Consider the following 20,303-nt stretch of genomic DNA (forward strand, 5'->3'; position numbering starts at 1 on the left):
CCCCACAATGAGGTTCCCCTTCCCATGCAACAAGATAAGATTGTTGACTTCGTTAAAGAATGTCCCCTGGTCCTGATTGGGAGCATATAGATTTACAAAACTATATTACGTTCCATCTATTGCTATCTGTAATAATATAAATATCGACCCTGCGGGTCTGTACGGCAAGAGCGGTATTAAACAGCAGGCGCTGGGCACAGCGCTCGAGGTCAAACCCTTGTAGAGACGTCAAGCCTCGACAGACAAAGTAAAGAGGAAGAAATTGTTGAACTTGGAGGTGGACCCTTGTCCGGGGGAAACGGCGAAGCTGCTGCTGGGGGGGTGCTATAACACGCGCCGCCGGAGCGGCGGGCCACCTGCCCCCCCCCCCTGGGCCTTCCCAGCCGACCTGGAGCCAGTCGTGGCACACCGCCGTGGAGGAAATGCGCCCTGCGGGGGCCGGGGCCGTCCGGGAGGCGTTCCCCGCCCCCCCCCCACCCCCCATGAAAGGGGTGGGGGTGGGGGATCCGCCGAAACCCCGGTCCGACCGAACCCGCCGGGTTGAATCCTGTGGGCGGACTGCACGGACCCCACCCATTTACCTCTTTACAATTTCACGCCCTCTTGAACTCGCTCTTCAAAGTTGTTTTCAACTTTCCCTTGCGGTACTTACTTATTTATTTTATTTATTTAAGGTTTTTTTATACCGGCATTCATGAAATACGGCAAGAGCGGTATTAAACAGCAGGTGCTGGGCACAGCAATCGAGGTCAAACCCTTGTAGAGACGTCAAGCCTCGACAAAGTAAAGAGGAAGAAATTGTTGAACTTGGAGGTGGACCCTTGTCCGGGGGAAACGGCGAAGCTGCTGCCGGGGGGGGGGGGGGGCTATAACACGCGCCGCCGGAGCCGCGGGCCACCTGCCCCCCCCTGGGCCTTCCCAGCCGACCCGTAGCCGGTCGCGGCGCACCGCCGCGGAGGAAATGCGCCCTGCGGGGGCCGGGGCCCTCCGGGAGGCGTTCCCCGCCCCCCCAACCCCCGCGAAAGGGGTGGGGGTGGGGGATCCGCCGAAACCCCGGTCCGACCGAACCCGCCGGGTTGAATCCTGCGGGCGGACTGTACGGACCCCACCCATTTACCTCTTTACAATTTCACGCCCTCTGGAACTCGCTCTTCAAAGTTGTTTTCAACTTTCCCTTGCGGTACTTACTTCTTTATTTTATTTATTTAAGGTTTTTTATACCGGCATTCATGAAATCGTTCACATGATGTCGGTTTACAGAAAACAGGGGTGCAAAGAAAACAACCTAAAACATAAATACAGTACACGTGGTGAAGAGATGCAGTTACAATTAACAGGGGCTAATGAACTGGGAGTGTAAGAAATAAAGAGAGATAGAGGAGGTTAAACATTATATACATGTGTACAATATAAATATACAAGAGTACAATATAAATATGGAGTCCAATATATAAAGCTTCTCAGCAGAGAATTTATTGATGGTGCGTGTTAGGTGGAGTTCGGGAAGGCTTGCCTGAAAAGCCATGTCTTGAGTCTTTTCTGAAAGGTTAGGAGGCAAGGTTCATTTCTGAGATCTGGGGGGATGGAGTTCCATAACGGTGGGCCTGCTGTGGAAAGGGCTCAATCTCTTAAGGTGCTGTGATTAGTGGTTTTGGTGGGTGGAACAAGGAGGCATCCTCTGTAGGCTTCCCTGGTCGGTCTTGTGCATTTGTATAAACGGAGAGGAATTTGTAGGTCGATTATGGTGTGTTGGTGAATGATTTTTTATATCAAGGTGATGGATTTGTAAATGACTCTGAACTGAATTGGTAACCAGTGGAGGTCTTTTAGGAGTGGGGAAATGTGGTCTCTTTTCCTAGTGTTTGTTAGTAGACGGGCTGCTGCGTTTTGAACCATTTAGAGTGGTTTTGTGTATGAGGAAGGGAGTCCAAGTAATGTAGAGTTGCAGTAGTAGAAAATGAGGGCTTGGAGGATGGTTCTGAAGTCTTTGGCGTGGAAGAGTGGTCTTATCCTTTTTAAAACTTGCAGTTTATAGAAGCAGTCTTTGGTGGTTTTATTGATGTGGGCTTTGAAGTTCAGTTAATTGTCGATTAGCACACCTAGATCCCTCACATGAGTAGTTTGTAGGTTGGTTGGGAGACAAGCTGTGAGATTGTTGTCAGGAGTTATGAGTAATACTTCAGTTTTAGAGGAGTTTAGTACCAGATTTAGGCTGTTGAGGAGGCTTTTGATTTCTAGGTGACAGGAATCCCGGTATTCGAGGGTTTTCGAGTATGATTCTTTGATGGGGATCAGGATCTGGATGTCGTCTGCATAGAGAAAGTGTATTAAATTGAGGTTGGTAAGGAGTCGGCAGAGTGGTAGGAGGTAAATATTAAAGAGTGTAGGGGATAAAGAGGAACCTTGTGGGACTCCGATGGCCGAGTCATGGCGTGGTGATTCTTTGTTCTGGATTTTTACCTTATAACCTCTGTTGGTTAGAAACGATTTGAACCAGGCAAGCGCCAATCCAGAGATTCCTATTGCTACTAGCTGTTTGATCGGTCTCGTGCCGGTATTTAGCCTTACATGGAGCTTAACACCCGCTTTGGCCTGCATTCCCAAACAACCCTACTCCGAGAAGACCCGGTCCCGGCGCGCCGGGGGCCGCTACCGGCCTAACACCGTCCGCGGGCTGAGCCTCGATCTGAAGGACTTGGGCCCCCGAGCGGCGCCGGGGAGGCGGTCTTCCGTACGCCACATTTCCCGCGCCCGCCGGATGGGCGGGGATTCGGCGCTGGGCTCTTCCCTCTTCACTCGCCTTTACTGAGGGAATCCTGGTTAGTTTCTTTTCCTCCGCGGCTTGTGTCCCTAGGTGGGATTGACCTCTGTCGTCGAATGATGTGCCTGTTCATCCAGGCTTTGTGTTCCTACTGGTGTTTTAACTCCATTGCTGTGCCTGCCTGTTCATCCAGGCCTTGTGTCCCTAGGTGGGATTGACCTCTGTCGTCGAATGATGTGCCTGTTCATCCAGACCTTGTGTTCCCACAAGTGTTTTTTTTTTTTTATATTAACCATTTTTATTAAGACTGTTTCAGTTCAAAATGGAAATCTTTATGTATCAAGATACCCAACCCAGAATATTTATGGGTCGACGTTGCTAAGCCGCGACGAGTAGGAGGGCCGCCGTGGTGGGCACGGAAGCCCGGGGCAAGGGCCCAGGTGGAGCCGCCGCGGGTGCAGATCTTGGTGGTAGTAGCAAATATTCAAATGAGAACTTTGAAGGCCGAAGTGGAGAAGGGTTCCATGTGAACAGTAGTTCAACATGGCTCAGTCGGTCCTAAGAGATAGGCGAGAGCCGTTCGGAAGGGACGGGCGATGGCCTCCGTCGCCCTCGGCTGATCGAAAGGGAGTCTGGTTCAGATCCCCGAACCCGGAGTGGCGGAGATTCGGCGCTGGGCTCTTCCCTCTTCACTCGCCGTTACTGAGGGAATCCTGGTTAGTTTCTTTTCCTCCGCGGCTTGTGTCCCTAGGTGGGATTGACCTCTGTGCTCGACTGCTGCGCCTCTTCATCCAGGCCTTGTGTTCCCACAAGTGTTTTAACTCCGTTGCTGTGCCCGTTCCTCCAGGCCTTGTGTTCCTCTAGGGATAGGGAAATACATACAGTACCTGAGTGTAATCAAGTATGATTTGCATTGAATACAATAATGTCAGTATATAAAAATGAAAAATAAATAAATAAGTAAATGAAGTGCTATAAACTTTTTAAAAAAAGAATATAAATCCATAAAAAAAAAAATTTACTATCCGAGTATCAGTGTTCATCCATGTTCCTACTGGTGTTTTAACTCCGTTGCTGTGCCTGCCTGTTCATCCAGGCCTTGTGTTCCCACAGGTGTTCTAACTCAGTGGCTATGCCTGTTCATCCAGGCCTTGTGTTCCTCTGGGGATAGGGAAATACCTACAGTACCTGAGTGTAATCAAGTATGAAGTGCTAGAAACGTTTTCGAATAAGAATATAAATACATTAAAAAAAAATTAATTACTATCCGAGTATCCGTGTTCATCCAGGCCTTGTGTTCCCACAGGTGTTTTAACTCAGTGGCGGTGACGCTTCATCCAGGCCTTGTGTTCCCACAGGTGTTTTAACTCAGTGGCGGTGACGGTTCATCCAGGCCTTGTGTTCCCACAGGTGTTTTAACTCAGTGGCGGTGACGGTTCATCCAGGCCTTGTGTTCCTCTGGGGATAGGGAAATACCTACAGTACCTGAGTGTAATCAAGTATGAAGTGCTAGAAACGTTTTCGAATAAGAATATAAATACATTAAAAAAAAAAAAAAATTACTATCCGAGTATCCGTGTTCATCCAGGCCTTGTGTTCCCACAGGTGTTTTAACTCAGTGGCGGTGACGGTTCATCCAGGCCTTGTGTTCCCACAGGTGTTTTAACTCAGTGGCGGTGACGCTTCATCCAGGCCTTGTGTTCCCACAGGTGTTTTAACTCAGTGGCGGTGACGGTTCATCCAGGCCTTGTGTTCCCACAGGTGTTTTAACTCAGTGGCGGTGACGGTTCATCCAGGCCTTGTGTTCCTCTGGGGATAGGGAAATACCTACAGTACCTGAGTGTAATCAAGTATGAAGTGCTAGAAACGTTTTCGAATAAGAATATAAATACATTAAAAAAAAAAAAAAAATTACTATCCGAGTATCCGTGTTCATCCAGGCCTTGTGTTCCCACAGGTGTTTTAACTCAGTGGCGGTGACGGTTCATCCAGGCCTTGTGTTCCCACAGGTGTTTTAACTCAGTGGCGGTGCCTGTTCATCCAGGCCTTGTGTTCCTCTGGGGATAAGGAAATACCTACAGTACCTGAGTGTAATCAAGTATGAAGTACTATAAACTTTTTAAAAAAAAAAATGTAAATCCATTAAAAAAAAAATTTACTATCCGAGTATCCGTGTTCATCCAGGCCTTGTGTTCCCACAGGTGTTTTAACTCAGTTGCTGTGCCCGTTCTTCCAGGCCTTGTGTTCCCACAGGTGATTTAACTCAGTTGCTGTGCCCGTTCTTCCAGGCCTTGTGTTCCCACAGGTGTTTTAACTCTGTGGCGGTGCCTGTTCATCCAGGCCTTGTGTTCCCACAGGTGTTTTAACTCTGTTACATTCTGGGAATTGGAAAGCTTGCCTGAAGAGCCAGGTTTTTAACTTTTTTTTGAACTCTGGTAGACTGGGTTCGAGGCGTAGGTCTGGTGGGAGAGCATTCCATTGGTGTGGTCCCGCAGTTGAGAGTGCTCTTTTTCTTAGTGTTGATTTAGCTGGAGTTGCGACTAAGGTGCCTTTGTAGGCGCTTCTGATGGGTCTGGAGGATAAGTGTGGACGAAGTTGAGTTTGTAGTGATATAGGTGCGACGCTGTGAATTGCTTTATGAATAATGGTTAAGGTTTTAAATAGGATTCTCTGTTTGATGGGTAGCCAGTGGAGGTTGCTCAAGATGGGGGTGATATGGTCTCTTTTATTAGTGTTAGTTAGGATTCTGGCTGCGGCATTTTGTACTATCTGTACAGGTTTGATCCTGGTGGAGGGGAGGCCAAGTAGGATTGCGTTGCAGTAATCGAGTTTAGAAAAAATAATGGATTGTAGAACGAGGCGAAAGTCATTGAAGTGCAGGAGTGGTTTTAGCTTTTTTAGGACTTGTAGTTTATAGAAGCAGTCCTTGGTGGTGGTGTTTATAAATTTTTTTAAGGTAAGTTGGTTGTCAAGCCATGCTCCTAGATTCCTGACGTCTGCAGAGAGATGCATGTTTAAAGATGTGGATTGTGCAAGGCTAGGTGAGTAGGTGTTTGGGTTGTGTGAAATAAGTAGCATCTCTGTTTTGCTGGAGTTTAGAATCAGGTTCAGGTTGGAAAGTAGTTGTTTAATTGGTTGAAGACAATTCTCCCAGAAGGCGAAGGTTTTTTGAATTGATTCTGTGATGGGGATGAGGATCTGGATGTCGTCTGCATAGAGGTAATGAGTAAGCTTGAGTTGTGATAGCAGATGGCAGAGGGGGAGGAGGTAAATGTTGAACAGGGTGGGAGAGAGGGATGAACCTTGTGGTACGCCTTGGTCTGATAGGATGGGGTCAGATTCCTTGTTGTTAATTCTGACCTTGTAAAACCTGTTTGATAGGAACGACTTGAACCAACTGAGAGCTGTGCCTTTGATTCCTATGTTTGATAGTTCTTCCAGGCCTTGTGTTCCTCTGGGGATAGGGAAATACCTACAGTACCTGAGTGTAATCAAGTATGAAGTGCTAGAAACTTTTTAAAAAAAGAATATAAATCCATTAAAAAAAAAATTTACTATCCGCGTATCCGTGTTCATCCAGGCCTTGTGTTCCTCTGGGGATAGGGAAATACCTACAGCACCTGAGTGTTATCAAGTATGAAGTGCTAGAAACGTTTTAGAATAAGAATATAAATACATTTAAAAAAAAAAATTACTATCCGAGTATCCGTGTTCATCCAGGCCTTGTGTTCCCACAGGTGTTTTAACTCAGTTGCTGTGCCCATTCTTCCAGGCCTTGTGTTCCCACAGGTGTTTTAACTCAGTGGCGGTGCCTGTTCATCCAGGCCTTGTGTTCCCACAGGTGTTTTAACTCAGTGGCTGTGCCTGTTCATCCAGGCCTTGTGTTCCCACAAGTGTTTTAACCTGGTTGCTGTTCCTGTTCATCCAGGCCTTGTGTCCCTAGCTGGGATTGACCTCTGTGCTCGACTGCTGCGCCTCTTCATCCAGGCCTTGTGTTCCCACAAGTGTTTTAACCTGGTTGCTGTGCCTGTTCATGCAGGCCTTGTGTCCCTAGCTGGGATTGACCTCTGTCCTCGAATGATGTGCCTGTTCATCCAGGCCTTGTGTTCCCACACGTATTCTTATTTGTGAGAGATCCTAGGCTCCAATTCCTTTGTCATCAGCTGAAGTGCGTAAGTACAGTCGGAATTCACTAGACGCCAACGGAATTCACTAGACGCCAACGATATTCACTGGACGCCAATGTAAACACTGGGTACACACAACTCTAGGGGTGGACCCGTTCCAGGAAGTCCTTCCCTGAACAAGCATGAGGGTGGAGGTGGGCTTTACTGCACACCCACCTGACGGACCATGCCCATACCGCTGCCAATATTCTAGCATGCATCAGAAAGATGCTGGCGAGCTACCAGTGTTTTAACCTAGTTCCTGTGCCTGTTCATGCAGGCCTTGTGTCCCTAGCTGGGATTGACCTCTGTCCTCGAATGATGTGCCTGTTCATCCAGGCCTTGTGTTCCTACTGGTGTTTTAACTCCATTGCTGTGCCTGCCTGCTCATCCAGACCTTGTGTTCCCACACGTATTCTTATTTCTGAGAGATCCTCCAATTCCTTTGTCATCAGCTGAAGTGCGTAAGTACAGTCGGAATTCACTAGACGCCAACGGAATTCACTAGACGCCAATGATATTCACTGGATGCCAATGTAAACACCGGGTACACCCAACTCTAGGGGTGGACCCTTTCCAGGGAGTCCTTCCCTGCACAAAGGAAAGGGAACTCTCTCCTGGGCCAATTGATAAGAAAACCCCAATTCTGCATCCAAAAATAGGCTGGAAATCCTTCCCCCATTGACTTTAATGGGCGACATATGGACATATACCCAACTCATTGAATTCTGTTTATGTCCATATTGACCGCAAATGGGACCCCCTTTGGACATATGGACATATGAACTTAAACTTTTGCTCTGCACATCCCTACTTTTTAGTTCTTAGGGACAATTTGGAAATCTTTAGCTCAGGTGATTTTTAAATATTGGCACATGGACTGAGTTTGTTTTTATTAGAACCTCTCTGTTGGGATGCCCTAACTCTCCTGTTTCATTAGTATCCTTCAAGGATACATTTCTCCGAACCATGCACTACTGAGTGACTGTCTGCGTTCCCCCTTGTTCTATCTCCTTTTTAAAAGTTAGTTCCAGCAGCTTGATCTACTCTGGTTAAGGTGGAGCCCATCCTTTCGGAAAAGTCTCCCCCTTCCACAAAATGTTCCAGAGTTCTGCCTGCCTCTGGGGACCTGCAAATGGAACAGGAAGCATTTCAGGGAATGCCACACTGGAGGTTCTGGATTTCAGCTTTCTACCTAAAATCCTAAATTTGGCTTCCAGAATCTCTCTCCCACATTTTACTATGTTGTTGGTGCCCACATGTACCACGACAGCCAGCTCCTCCCCAGCACTGTCTATAATTCTATCTAGGTGACACGTGAGATCCGCCACCTTCGCACCAGGCAGGCAAGTTACCAGACGGTCCTCATGTTCACCAGCCACCCGGCTCTCTACATTTCTAATAATTGAATCACCAAATATGATGGCTGGCCTAACCCTTGCTTTCTGGGCAGTAGCCCTGGGAGACTTGTCCTCAGTGCGAGAGGACAATACATCACCTGGCGAGCAGGTCCTTGCTACAGGATCACTTCCTGCTACATCAATGTTCTCCAACTGGGAGACCTTTCTGATCCAAGGCAGCATTGGGACTGCCAGACTGGATTTGGGACTTGGCTACTTTGTCCCTGAAGGTCTCATCGATGTACCTCTCTGTCTGCCTCAGCTCCTCAAGTCTGCCTCTCTAGCCTCCAGAGATCGGACTCATTCCCTAGAGCCAGGACCTCTTTGCACCGAGTGCACATATACAATCTCTCTTTTATTTATATGTAGGTATATTATGTCAAAAAATATAAAGACTGTTCTAAGTGATGGAAAAGGCAATTATTTATTTTATTTATTTAAAAACTTTTCTATACTGTCATTAAGTTATTTCACCATCACAACGGTTTACATAAAGGCACCAAAGGATATTCAAGGTTAATTGGTATAGATTACAAGTTATACATGTGCCAACATGGAACGGTAACATAATTTTAATAATATAGCTATGTGATGAATAAAGCTTACATGTTGGTTGAAAAACTGGTAAAACGATTCAGGTCTAGTGTTAATAACTTAATATGTATTTCGTGATGTTTAAAAAAAAGAAACTGATTACTTAGTGCTTACTTAGCTTTTACTTGTTTTCCTCTTTCTCTTTGTCTTTATAAAAAGCTTGTTTGAAAATCCAGGTGTTTAGATTAGTTTTAAATAGCTTCAGGTTACTTTGCAATCTAAGTTCGAGTGGCATGGAGTTCCATAGAACCGGTCTGGCCAGCAACAGGGCTCTCTCCCTTATGATCTTATTGGAAGAACAATTATGGCCTGAGTATAGTATCTAATGATTTATGAGATGCAACCTTTTTAAAGTTAACCTATTATTATTTAACAATGTTGTAATTTGGAAAATTGAATGCTTACATTTAGAGGTGGGGGGTTAAATGTATATAATCTTTAATAACAGTAATAAATGTCAATTTGCTTAACTGTTTTACTTATAGAGTACAGAAAACATTGTAGAAGCTGAAAACAAAAATAAAGATCTTAGAAACAAAAATGCAACTCTGAATCAACTATGTCGATCACTGCAGGATGAAGAAGACAAAATAAATGCTATAAAGAAAAACACCACAGTTCAGTATGTCTTTATTAACTAGCTTCAAACTATATACCTTTTGAACAGTGAAATGTATTTTAGCTCTGCAGTGAATTGAAACAGCATTTCAACATCCATAGCTCAAATATCAGCTGGACTGACAGCAGTGTTTCCCCTAAGGAAACACTGCATGGCCATATAGACTTCCTCCAGTTGCAGCACATGCCACACTTCTGACCACACAGGACCTGGAAGAAGAGCAACAGAAGCCTGACTCGCAGCTGCCGACTATCCCATAGCTTCTGTGTCAGCATCACAAGCATGTTCAAAGCTGACAGGATGGCACTTTTTGTCTGCTGAGCTGCAGGTAGGAAGTGCCAGCCCACAAGCTTTGAATCTGTTTATATTGCTGGCACAGATGCCAGCCATGGAACAGATGCTGGAAAGAAGGTGAAAGCATGGAAATGCTGGGATGGAGGAAAAGGCAAGGCAAGGAAGAAATTCTGTGGGGGAGAGACAGGAGGCAGATGCTGGGGAAGGGGGGAGGGGGGAGAAGGGGCAGTTGTTGAAGAAAAGGGTACAGAAAAGAAGTGGGGGAAATGATGGAAAGAGAAATGGTGCAAAGTCTGGAAATGAGAAGAATTGAGGATTTGTGGAGGCAAGGGGGTAAGAAATGTGGGTGAATGGGAAAGGAGGTATTATTCAGATGATATAGAGGTGGAGAAATAAAAGAAAAATATGGATGGATGCACAGCCAGCTTTTGGGGTATACAATCTGTGTGATTACACAAGGTGCCATGACTGAGGGGGTGCCATTGAATTGCTGATGTAGCTGATAGTGTCCCCTCTTCCACCAGTGCCTCCTTTGTTCTCTCCGGTACTGGCACTTTGCATCCCATGTCATTAGGCTGCAATCTGCAGCCTGTTAAGTCATTACAGCCCCCAGGTGCACAGAATAGGCTGTGTGACACCACTCATGCAGCATGCTCCCACCTCCCCTCCTCCCCACACTTGAAAGAAGCAGCTAGCCCAGGAACGGGAGCAAGCATGAGGGATCTTTTGAAGAGTAAGACAGAGGAGCTATAGCAGAGAACACCACTTGCTGGATCCCTGGTATTTGCATTGTCCATGTCCTGTCGTCCCCCCCTCCCCCCACCACATGCTGTTAACCCCCTCCTTTTAAGGGACCTGTGGAGCATTAAAACAATTACTGCTCCCTCTCCCACTGCAGCAGCTTATATTGCAGAGCAGGAGTTCTCCGCTTACTCTACCTCTTCTGTTTTTTACCCGCAGTGGTGGTGGTAGCGATAACAGAGAATGTGTGAGTTGATGAGCGTGTGTGTGAGAAGATGAACATGTATGTTATCATGAGAGCATGTTTGTTTGAGATGGTGAGCATGTGTGTGATTCAGTGAGTGTGTATGAGTTGATGAGTATGTGTGAGCATAAGAATGTGTGTGTGTGAGTGTGATAGCATGTGTGTGAGTCAGTGAGTGTGTGTGTATGAGTGAGTCAATATGTGTGAATGTCTGTGAGTGAGCATATGAGAGAGTACATATGCATGCCCACACGCGCGATTAATTCATAACAATCTCAGGGTGACTGGAATCAAAAGTTCCTAGGTATGGAAAGCAAGGAGATTTTTCAAAATCTTTTATTGGTTTTATTCATTGGGTGTTATTTAATGTCAGCTGTTTTGAATTGTTTATTCTTTGTTGCGGAGGTAGACCCTTGGCCCGAGGTGGTGTTGGCGCTATCTGTAGGGGAAACCCCCACAGGTCCCCACCATCGGGAGGCGAGGCCAAACGGGAAGCAGAGGCCAGCTGGAGCTTAAGTAGGGAAGTCCTGCTGACATCATCACCGGGTGTCATGGTGCCTTTCCTGCCAAAGGCCCTTTAAATATAGGGGTGTACCAGGCATGCCTAAGGGAAAGGCCCAGAGGCACTGGAAGATGGCGCCGTCCAGCCGCAGCGTCGATGCGCAAGCCATGCAAAGTGGTCCTAGTTACAGGAGGCAGTGTCTCAGTCAAGGAGGAGCTTATGCTGCATCAGGGGTAAGTGAGGGGCTCACAGGGTCATCTCATGAGCTACTGATTGTGATACTCAGCTTTAGGGAACGGGCTCATGAGGGGACTTGACTCGTCATCCCATTCATCTCGCCCCCAGCTTTCAACACCCAGTAGCTACCCAATCATCTCCAGAATCTGTCTTTCGCAGGAAGAATCCATGCAGGTGGAGTGCCTTAAGCTATCTCCAGAAGAGGTGAGGAATGCAGGGCTTGGTGGATTTAAATAGTCTGAGAAGGCTGACATAGTTTGCACATGCTGCATCCAGTTTCCTGCCATGGGGCCTATATCATGCGCACACATGCGCATACATCTGTTATTGTTTGTAAGGTTTTGGGTGGACCCTTGGACACTGTGGCTGCTGACCACGCCCACGGGGGGAAGTCCCGTTAGGGGCCACAGGTCAGGCTCAGCTTAGAAACATAGAAACATAGAAACATAGAAATGACGGCAGAAGAAGACCAAATGGCCCATCCAGTCTGCCCAGCAAGCTTCCCTCATTTTTTCTCTCATACTTATCTGTTTCTCTTAGCTCTTGGTTCTAATTCCCTTCCACCCCCGCCATTAATGTAGAGAGCGGTGATGGAGCTGCATCCAAGTGAAATATCTAGCTTGATTAGTTAGGGGTAGTAACCGCCGCAATAAGCAAGCTACACCCATGCTTATTTGTTTTTACCCAGATTATGTTATACAGCCCTTATTGGTTGTTTATCTTCTCCCCTGCCGTTGAAGCAGGGAGCTATGCTGGATATGCGTGAGGTATCAGTTTTTTTCTTCTCCCCTGCCGTTGAAGCAGAGAGCTATGCTGGATATGCATCGAAAGTGAAGTATCAGGCACATTTGGTTTGGGGTAGTAACCGCCGTAACAAGCCAGCTACTCCCCGCTTTGTGAGTGTGAATACTTTTTTCTTCTCCCCTGCCGTTGAAGTTATGCTGGATATGCGTGAAGTATCAGTTTTTCTTTTCCCCTGCCGTTGAAGCAGGGAGCTATGCTGGATATGCATCGAAGTGAAGTATCAGGCACATTTGGTTTGGGGTAGTAACCGCCGTAACAAGCCAGCTACTCCCCGCTTTGTGAGTGTGAATCCTTTTTTCTTCTCCCCTGCCGTTTAAGCAGAGAGCTCTGCTGGATGTGTGAAGTAACAGTTTTTCTTCTCCCCTGCTGTTGAAGCAGAGAACTATGCTGGATATGCATTGAAAGTGAAGTATAAGAATGGAGTGATCAAGCTAGTTGAAAGGCATCAGGAATAGAGGAAGGTGGAGGTAGTAATTTGGATATTTGGTTTGGGGTAGGACACACAATACAGATAGATCTTTTATTAACAGTATAGAGGAGCCACCAGAGGTGGCAGTAGTGATCAGAGATGAAGCCCAGCTGGGCTTATAGTCCCTCAGGGCTCTGGAACAGCGATGAAGCCCAGCTGGGCTTGTAGTCCCTCAGGGCTCTGGAACAGCGATCCCACAATGGCTGTGCTGTAGTGAAGAGAAACTGAGATAGTGAGTACAATGAAGGATATGCAGGGTTCTGGAATAGAGCCTCATTGGTTGAGTACTCACACAGTGGTTTCTCTCGGTAGGAATCACAGGAGCTGGAATAGAGGCAGGCCCTCGAGGAGCGAGTACGCTGTTCCAGGGAACAGCTCTGAGAGAAGTAGATAGTAAATCACTGATGGTGTAGGCAGCGGTATCTTCCAGGCAGAAGTGAAGTCCAGGCAGTGAGTCCGGGAACATGGGCCCTCGAGGAGCGAATACCGGTTCCAGACAGCGACCTGAAAGAGAAGAGAGAGGCCCTCGAGGAGCGGGTACCCCAAATAGAGTAAGTCCAAAAATGGAGAGGCAGAGTAGCTAGCTAAGGAGAGCGAATCCCATTCATAAGGAGTTCCTGTACGAATACCTTGCTAACTCGATTAGCTAGCAGTAGCGTAGGCTTTTGTATCATGGATGCGTGACGTCATCACAGGGGGTCGCCCCTGAGGTTAACGCCAAAGAAAGTATTTGAAGCAGGGCTGCGCAGAGCACACGCCCTAAGGCAGCTGGACAGCATGGCGGGAGGCAGCGCCCAAGCCGGACCGGAGACGCCGGAAAGGACGGCAGGCAGACGCCATGGCAGCCAAACGTCTGTCAACCACGGGAGGAGTCGCCAGAGAGGTAAGGAGGGCAGAGTGGAGACGTCGGGCAGCGACAGTCATAACAACATCTAAGAAGGACGCGAGCGGGGATGTGATGCCACCTTTGACTTGATTCTCTGGATCTCGACTTGTTGCCCGGACCTGACCACGATTGCCTATCGCCTGGACCTGACCTCTTGTTTGGACCTGACCATCCATGTTAGCCACCTGCCTTGACCTTGGCCATTAGTCTGCTGCCTTCCATGAGCCCAGTGTGCCTTTGGATTTGACTCTCTTCACCTCCTTAGGGACCTGCCTAAGTCTTGCTGGCCACCAGAACCCAAGGGCTCAAACTACGGGGGAGGCAGCTGGTATAGGTGAAGCTCTAGACTGTCCTGCTATAGGGTGCATCTGCCAGCTGCTGGCATAGGCCTAGTAGGTTCGCTTATAAGGCTGCGCCAACTGCACTGCAGCACAAAGGGCTCACACCTCCGCTACCCATCACACTAAGGTCCAGGCGAATTGCCAGACTGATTAGTCTTTTTCCAAGGTAGGGGTCAAGTCTTGGGTGGCCAGCTCATCCTTGATACTTTCAGAAAGCCCTTACCTGAAGATAGCGATTAAGCTAACGTTGCTCCATTGGAGCTCTGATGCCAGCGTGTGGAAATGGACGGTATATTCTCCTATTGACAGGCAGCCTTGACAGATCTGGAGAAGCTCAATCACCATAGAACATGACCAAATTCATCAAATACCAAACAGAACTCCCACAAAAAGTTGCTCAGGTCTGCTAGGAGTGGATCGTCTCTCTCCCAAAGAGCTAAAACCCAGGCTAGGGTGGAACCCTTCAATAAGGACAAGATATATGTTAATTTGACTTGGTCAAATGAAAAGAGAGGTGCTTGCAATTTGGCATTGGTTCAGGAAGCTTCTACACTTTGTGTGATCCCCATCATACCTCAGGGGTGGAGGCAAATGAAGCATGGGAGAAGCAGGCTGGGCAGGAGGTGCCAGAGCAGTTGCTGTGGGGGCTGGACGAGTAGCCAGACCCTGAAGTTAGTTCACCATTGTGTTCAAGTGATCCTGCTGCTTCTTCAGCTGATGAGCTAACCTGGCTATGGCAGGTGCCTGGGATGATTCTGCCAAGCTCATGGCCTCAACAAACTGTGATGAATGGTGTGGGTGTGAGCCCTTGGTGCTGTGGTGTAGTTGATGCAGCTTCATAGGCATACCTATGAAGCCAAGGCTGATAGCTGGTGAATGAGAAAGTATGAGAAAAAATAAGTGAGAAGCTTGCTGGGCAGACTGGATGGGCCGTTTGGTCTTCTTCTGCCATCATTTCTATGTTTCTATGTTTCTATAATGTGCCCTGAAGCAGGACAGACTGGAGCTTCACCTATACCATCCGTCTTCCCTCAGGTTGAGCCCTTGGGTTCTGGCAGCCGGCAGGAATTAGGTGGGTCCCTAGGGCTCCAGGGTCAGGACAAGCAACAGACAGGAGATACCGGGAACAGGCCAAGGGTTGGGGCAGGTTGCAAGCAAACTTATTCAGGTCCAAGACAATGGTCAGGTCCAGGTGGCAAGAAAGTGTAGTCAGATCCAAAGCAATGGTCAAGTCCAGGCAGCAAGCATGCGTAGTCAGGTCCAAAGCAATGGTCAAGTCCAGGCAAGTGTAGTTGGGTCCAAAGCAAGAAGTCTGTACCAGAAGATCTGGCTGAAGGAAAGACAAGGACAGTGAGGAGACACTGGACGAGACAGGCTAGGCAAAGCAAGGCTGGACGAGACTGGCTGGGCAAGGCAAGGCTGGACAAGACAGGCTGGGCAAAGCTGGAATGCTGGAACAAAAGGAATGCAGGAACAATGGGAGCAACGTGCACTGTTCTAGACAGGAGGTGAGGAGCGCAAGGGTCGGTGGGTTTAAATAGTCTGAAGAGACTGATGGCATTTGTATGTGCTGCATCCAGTTTCCACTGTGGGGCTTTTCTCACAGGACAAGCAGGATGGTTGTCCTCACAAATGGGTGACATCGAGGATGGAGCCCAACCACGGAAAACTTCTGTCAAAGTTTCAGGAACTTTGACTGGCCCCTACTGGGCATGCCCAGCACGGCACTAACCCTGCAGCCAGCAGGGGTCTCCCTTCAGTCTTCTTTTTTCCGCGCAGCAGTAGCCACGCGGTCAAAGAGCTCTCAACCACATTCCTGACAGGAATTCTTCAATTAATTTCCTGTGTTTTGTGTTTAGGAAGCGAGCATGATGTCCTGACTTGCACCAAATGTGCCCTAATGACACCAAAAGGTCGCAAAGCCAGAATGGAGAAGATGGGACTCCTTTTCCATGCTCGCACTCCAACGCCATCGATTGCATCGACGTCATCGGAACCGGCACCGTCGAAGTCTCATCATCATCGACAGCCCTCCGTGACCGTCCGCCATCGACGACTTCACAGCCATCGACTCCTGTCCCTTCCCCCGATGATCGAGGGGATCGGAAAGAGAAACATCGCCATCGACGTCATAAGTCTCGGACCGTTGAGGAACCGATGTCATCGACCTCAGCACTGTCCGAGCCTCCGCTGAAGAAGTCTCGACCAGAAGTGGCACCGTCCACTCCTGTCTCGCAGACACCGAGGCAACCCTCACCCCTTCGGGGTTTGGGAGCCGCGATTCCACCGATGACGGTGGTCCCTCCGGCTCAGCCTCAGCCTCCCTCTTCCGTCGAGCCGGGTCTTGTTACCCCAGGTCTCCGGGCAGAACTGGACCGGCTGGTCCAGGAGGCCATCGACAAGGCGATGCTACGGTTCCAGACTCCTCCGGCACCGACTCCGGCACCGAGAGTGGAACCGGTCACGACCCGATTCCAGCAGCACTGGTACCGCTGCTTGCCCGGATGGAAGCGCTTATGACGGCCCTTCCACTGGCAATACCTGGGTCACCGACAGCCTTTTCCTCAAGTGGAGAAACACCGTATCGAATTCCTCCATCGGGGGTAGTTCCATCGGTGCCATGTCGTCCCTCGCCACCGATACATTCCTCGGGGGCGATACGCACATCAGCTCCACCGAGGATTCCGATGCCGACACCGATTCCTTCGATGCCGACACCGATTCCTTCGATGCCGGCACCGGTACCGATGCCGACACCGATTCCATCGAGGACATTCTCGATGCCCCCGGTGATTCCTTCGAATTTCTCGGAGCCTCAACCGGGGCCTTCAGGTATTCAGCCCCCTCATGGTCCTATAGGTCAGCAACCTGATCCTTATGACACTTGGGGTGATGATACCTCTTCAGATACCGATGACTTGCCTTCACCACCCTCGCCAACAGAGAGTAGAAAGCGTTCTCCCCCGGAGGACCTCTCTTTCATAAATTTTGTGAAGGAAATGTCGGAGTTGGTCCCTTTCCAACTTCAATCTGAACAAGATGACAGGCACCAGATGATGGAATTGCTCCAATTCCTGGATGCCCCTAAAGTCATCACTCTATTCCAATTCATCAGGTTTTTCTAGACCTTCTCAAAAAGAATTGGGAATCCCCTGGATCTGTTGCTCCAGTAAACAAGAAAGCTGACTCTACCTATCTCGTACAGTCAGCACCTGGCTTTCACAAACCACAATTGGACCATCATTCTGTTGTGGTAGAATCAGCTCAAAAGAAAGCTAAACGAGTAAAGCCACATTCTTCCATACCTCCTACTAAGGACAATAAATTCCTAGATAGTATAGGTAGGAAGGTATACCAAGGAGCCATGCTGATTTCTAGAATAGCTTCTTATCAGCTGTATATGACTCAATATAATAGGGTCATCCTTAAACAGATGCAGGAGTACTCAGATGCCTTACCAGAACAGTTCCAGCCACAGCTTCAATCCCTACTAAACAAAGGGTTTGAGGCTGGGAAGCATGAAATAAGAACAGCTTATGACATTTTTGATGCTTCCACTAGACTTTCTGCTACGGCTATCTCTGCTAGATGCTGGGCTTGGCTCATGTCATCTGACCTTCGTCCGGAAGTTCAGGACAGGCTCTCTGACTTGCCCTGTCTAGGGGATAATTTGTTTGGTGAGCAAATTCAGCAAATTGTTGCTGAACTAAAGGATCATCATGAGACACTTAAACAGCTCTCATCCATTCCTTCTGACTTGCCTTCTAAACAGCCGTTTAGGAAGGACTCCAAAAAGTCTTTCTTCCGGCCAAGGAAGTATTATCCCCCGTTAGCCAAGGCTAGGCCTGCGAGGTCTTACCATAAAACTCAGCCTCGCCAGTCTCGTAAACAAAAGCCCGCAGCAGCTCCACAACCTGGCCCTGCAGTGGTTTTATGACTCTCAGTTAGAGAGCAGCTGCCAAACCCCTCTTCCAGCCATACCAGTAGGAGGTCGGCTATGCCACTTTCTAGAAAGGTGGCATCATATCACCACAGATCAGTGGGTGATAGCGATAATTGCACAGGGTTACCACCTCAACCTCCTGACTCTCCCTTCCGACTCCCCACCCCTGCAGGTGTGGAGACTCACCGATCACTCTGTTCTTTTAGAGCAGGAAGTTTCCCTTCTCCTACAGTCAAACACTATAGAACCCGTTCCTCCCTTACAACAAGGACTAGGGTTCTACTCCAGGTACTTCCTGATCCCAAAAAAGTCAGGGGGACTTCGTCCAATCCTGGACCTACGGGCCCTCAACAAGTACCTTCACAAAGAGAAGTTCAAGATGGTAACCCTGGGCTCGCTTCTCCCTCTGCTGCAAAAAGGGGATTGGCTATGCTCTCTAGACCTGAAAGACGCATATACCCACATTGCGATAACGCAATCTCATCACAAATACCTGCGTTTTCTAGTAGGCCGAAATCACTACCAATACCGAGTGCTACCTTTCGGCCTGGCATCCGCACCACGAGTTTTCACCAAATGCCTCGTGGTGGTTGCAGCCTTTCTCAGGAAGGAAGGTGTCCACGTCTACCCCTACCTGGACGATTGGTTAATCAGGGCCCCAACGCAGCAGATTGCTCGGTCCTCCCTGACCCTAACAATTCAAACTCTGCTTTCTCTAGGGTTTCTCGTCAATTACGAGAAATCCTGCTTACTCCCATCTCAGACCTTATCCTTCATTGGGGCAGACTTGGACACCTTACAGGCAAAAGCCTTCCTTCCTCATCAACGGGTTCAAACCCTTATGTCCCTAGCTTGCCAGTTGTAGTCTCAAAGCACAGCAACAGCTCACCAATTCCTTGTTCTACTGGGACACATGGCCTCCTCAGTTTATGTGACTCCCATGGCCCGCCTGGCGATGAGAGTCATGCAATGGACTCTGAGATCACAATGGACCCAAGCTGTTCAGCCTCTGTCCTCCATTGTTCACATCACAGATGCACTCCGTCTGTCTCTTGCCTGGTGGACAAATCAATCAAACCTCTTACGGGGCCTTTTCACCTACCAGATCCTCAAATAATTATCACAACCGACGCTTCCAACGTCGGCTGGGGAGCCCATGTAAACAATTTACAAACCCAAGGATTCTGGTCTCCAGAGGAAGCCAAACACCAGATAAACTTCCTGGAACTTCGTGCGATACGATATGCTCTCAGGACCTTTCAAGATTGCCTATCAAACCATGTAATCTTGATTCAGACGGACAACCAGGTGGCCATGTGGTACATAAACAAGCAGGGAGGCACAGGTTCCTTTCTTTTGTGTCAGGAAGCTGCGCAGATTTGGGCAGAAGCCCTCCCTCGCTCCATGTACCTCAAGGCCACCTACTTGCCGGGAGTAGACAATGTATTGGCAGATCAGCTGAGCCGTGTCTTCCAATCACACGAGTGGTCACTCAACCCCTTCGTAGCGACCTCTCTGTTTCACAAATGGGGATATCCCCACTTAGACCTCTTTGCGTCCCCTCAGAACCACAAAGTGGACAATTACTGCTCTCTCATTCGGAGCCAGCACTCTCGGCCCAGGGATGCATTCTCCCTTACCTGGACAACAGGTCTGCTTTATGCATTCCCTCCACTTCCTCTTCTGTCGAAGACTCTCGTGAAGCTACGTCAGGACAGGGGAACTATGATCCTGATAGCTCCGCACTGGCCACGCCAAGTGTGGTTTCCCATACTCCAGGATCTCTCCATCCGCAGGCACATTCCTCTGGGAACGGACCCGCATCTGATCACTCAAAACGACTGATGCCTCCTCCATCCCAACCTCCGAGCCTTGGCCCTGACGGCATGGATGTTGAAAGGTTAGTCCTTCAGCCATTCAACCTTTCGGATTCAGTTTCTCGTGTCCTGATCGCTTCATGAAAGCCTTCCACAAGGAAATCTTATTCCTACAAATGGAAAAGGTACACATCATGGTGCACTTCTCAGTCCCTTGATCCTCTTTCCTGTCCAATCTCTAAATTCTTGGACTATCTCTGGCATCTATCAGAATCAGGTCTAAAAACCTCTTCTATTAGAATGCATGTCAGTGTGGTAGCCGCCTTCCATAAAGGTATCGGGGGTGTCCCTATTTCAGTACAACCCCTTGTAACACGCTTTCTTAAAGGATTGCTCCATTTGAAGCCACCTTTACGGCCTCCAGCCCCATCTTGGGACCTTAATCTGGTTCTTGGTCGCCTTATGAAACCACCTTTCGAACCTCT

General features: G+C 48.4%; 1 protein-coding gene across 1 annotated transcript in view; it reads left to right on the top strand.

Moving 5' to 3' along the window:
* Positions 1–9,410: 9,410 nt before the first annotated feature.
* LOC115089341 (myosin heavy chain, non-muscle-like) overlaps positions 9,411–20,303 on the top strand; it is a 112,801-nt gene continuing 101,908 nt past the window's right edge. Inside the window, exon 1 of the mRNA XM_029597430.1 lies at positions 9,411–9,543. The gene's annotated coding sequence lies outside the window, so the exon portion shown is untranslated. The remainder of the gene's footprint in view (positions 9,544–20,303) is intronic.

This window comes from Rhinatrema bivittatum, chromosome 4, assembly GCF_901001135.1.
Source record: "Rhinatrema bivittatum chromosome 4, aRhiBiv1.1, whole genome shotgun sequence".
Lineage (NCBI taxonomy): Eukaryota > Metazoa > Chordata > Amphibia > Gymnophiona > Rhinatrematidae > Rhinatrema > Rhinatrema bivittatum.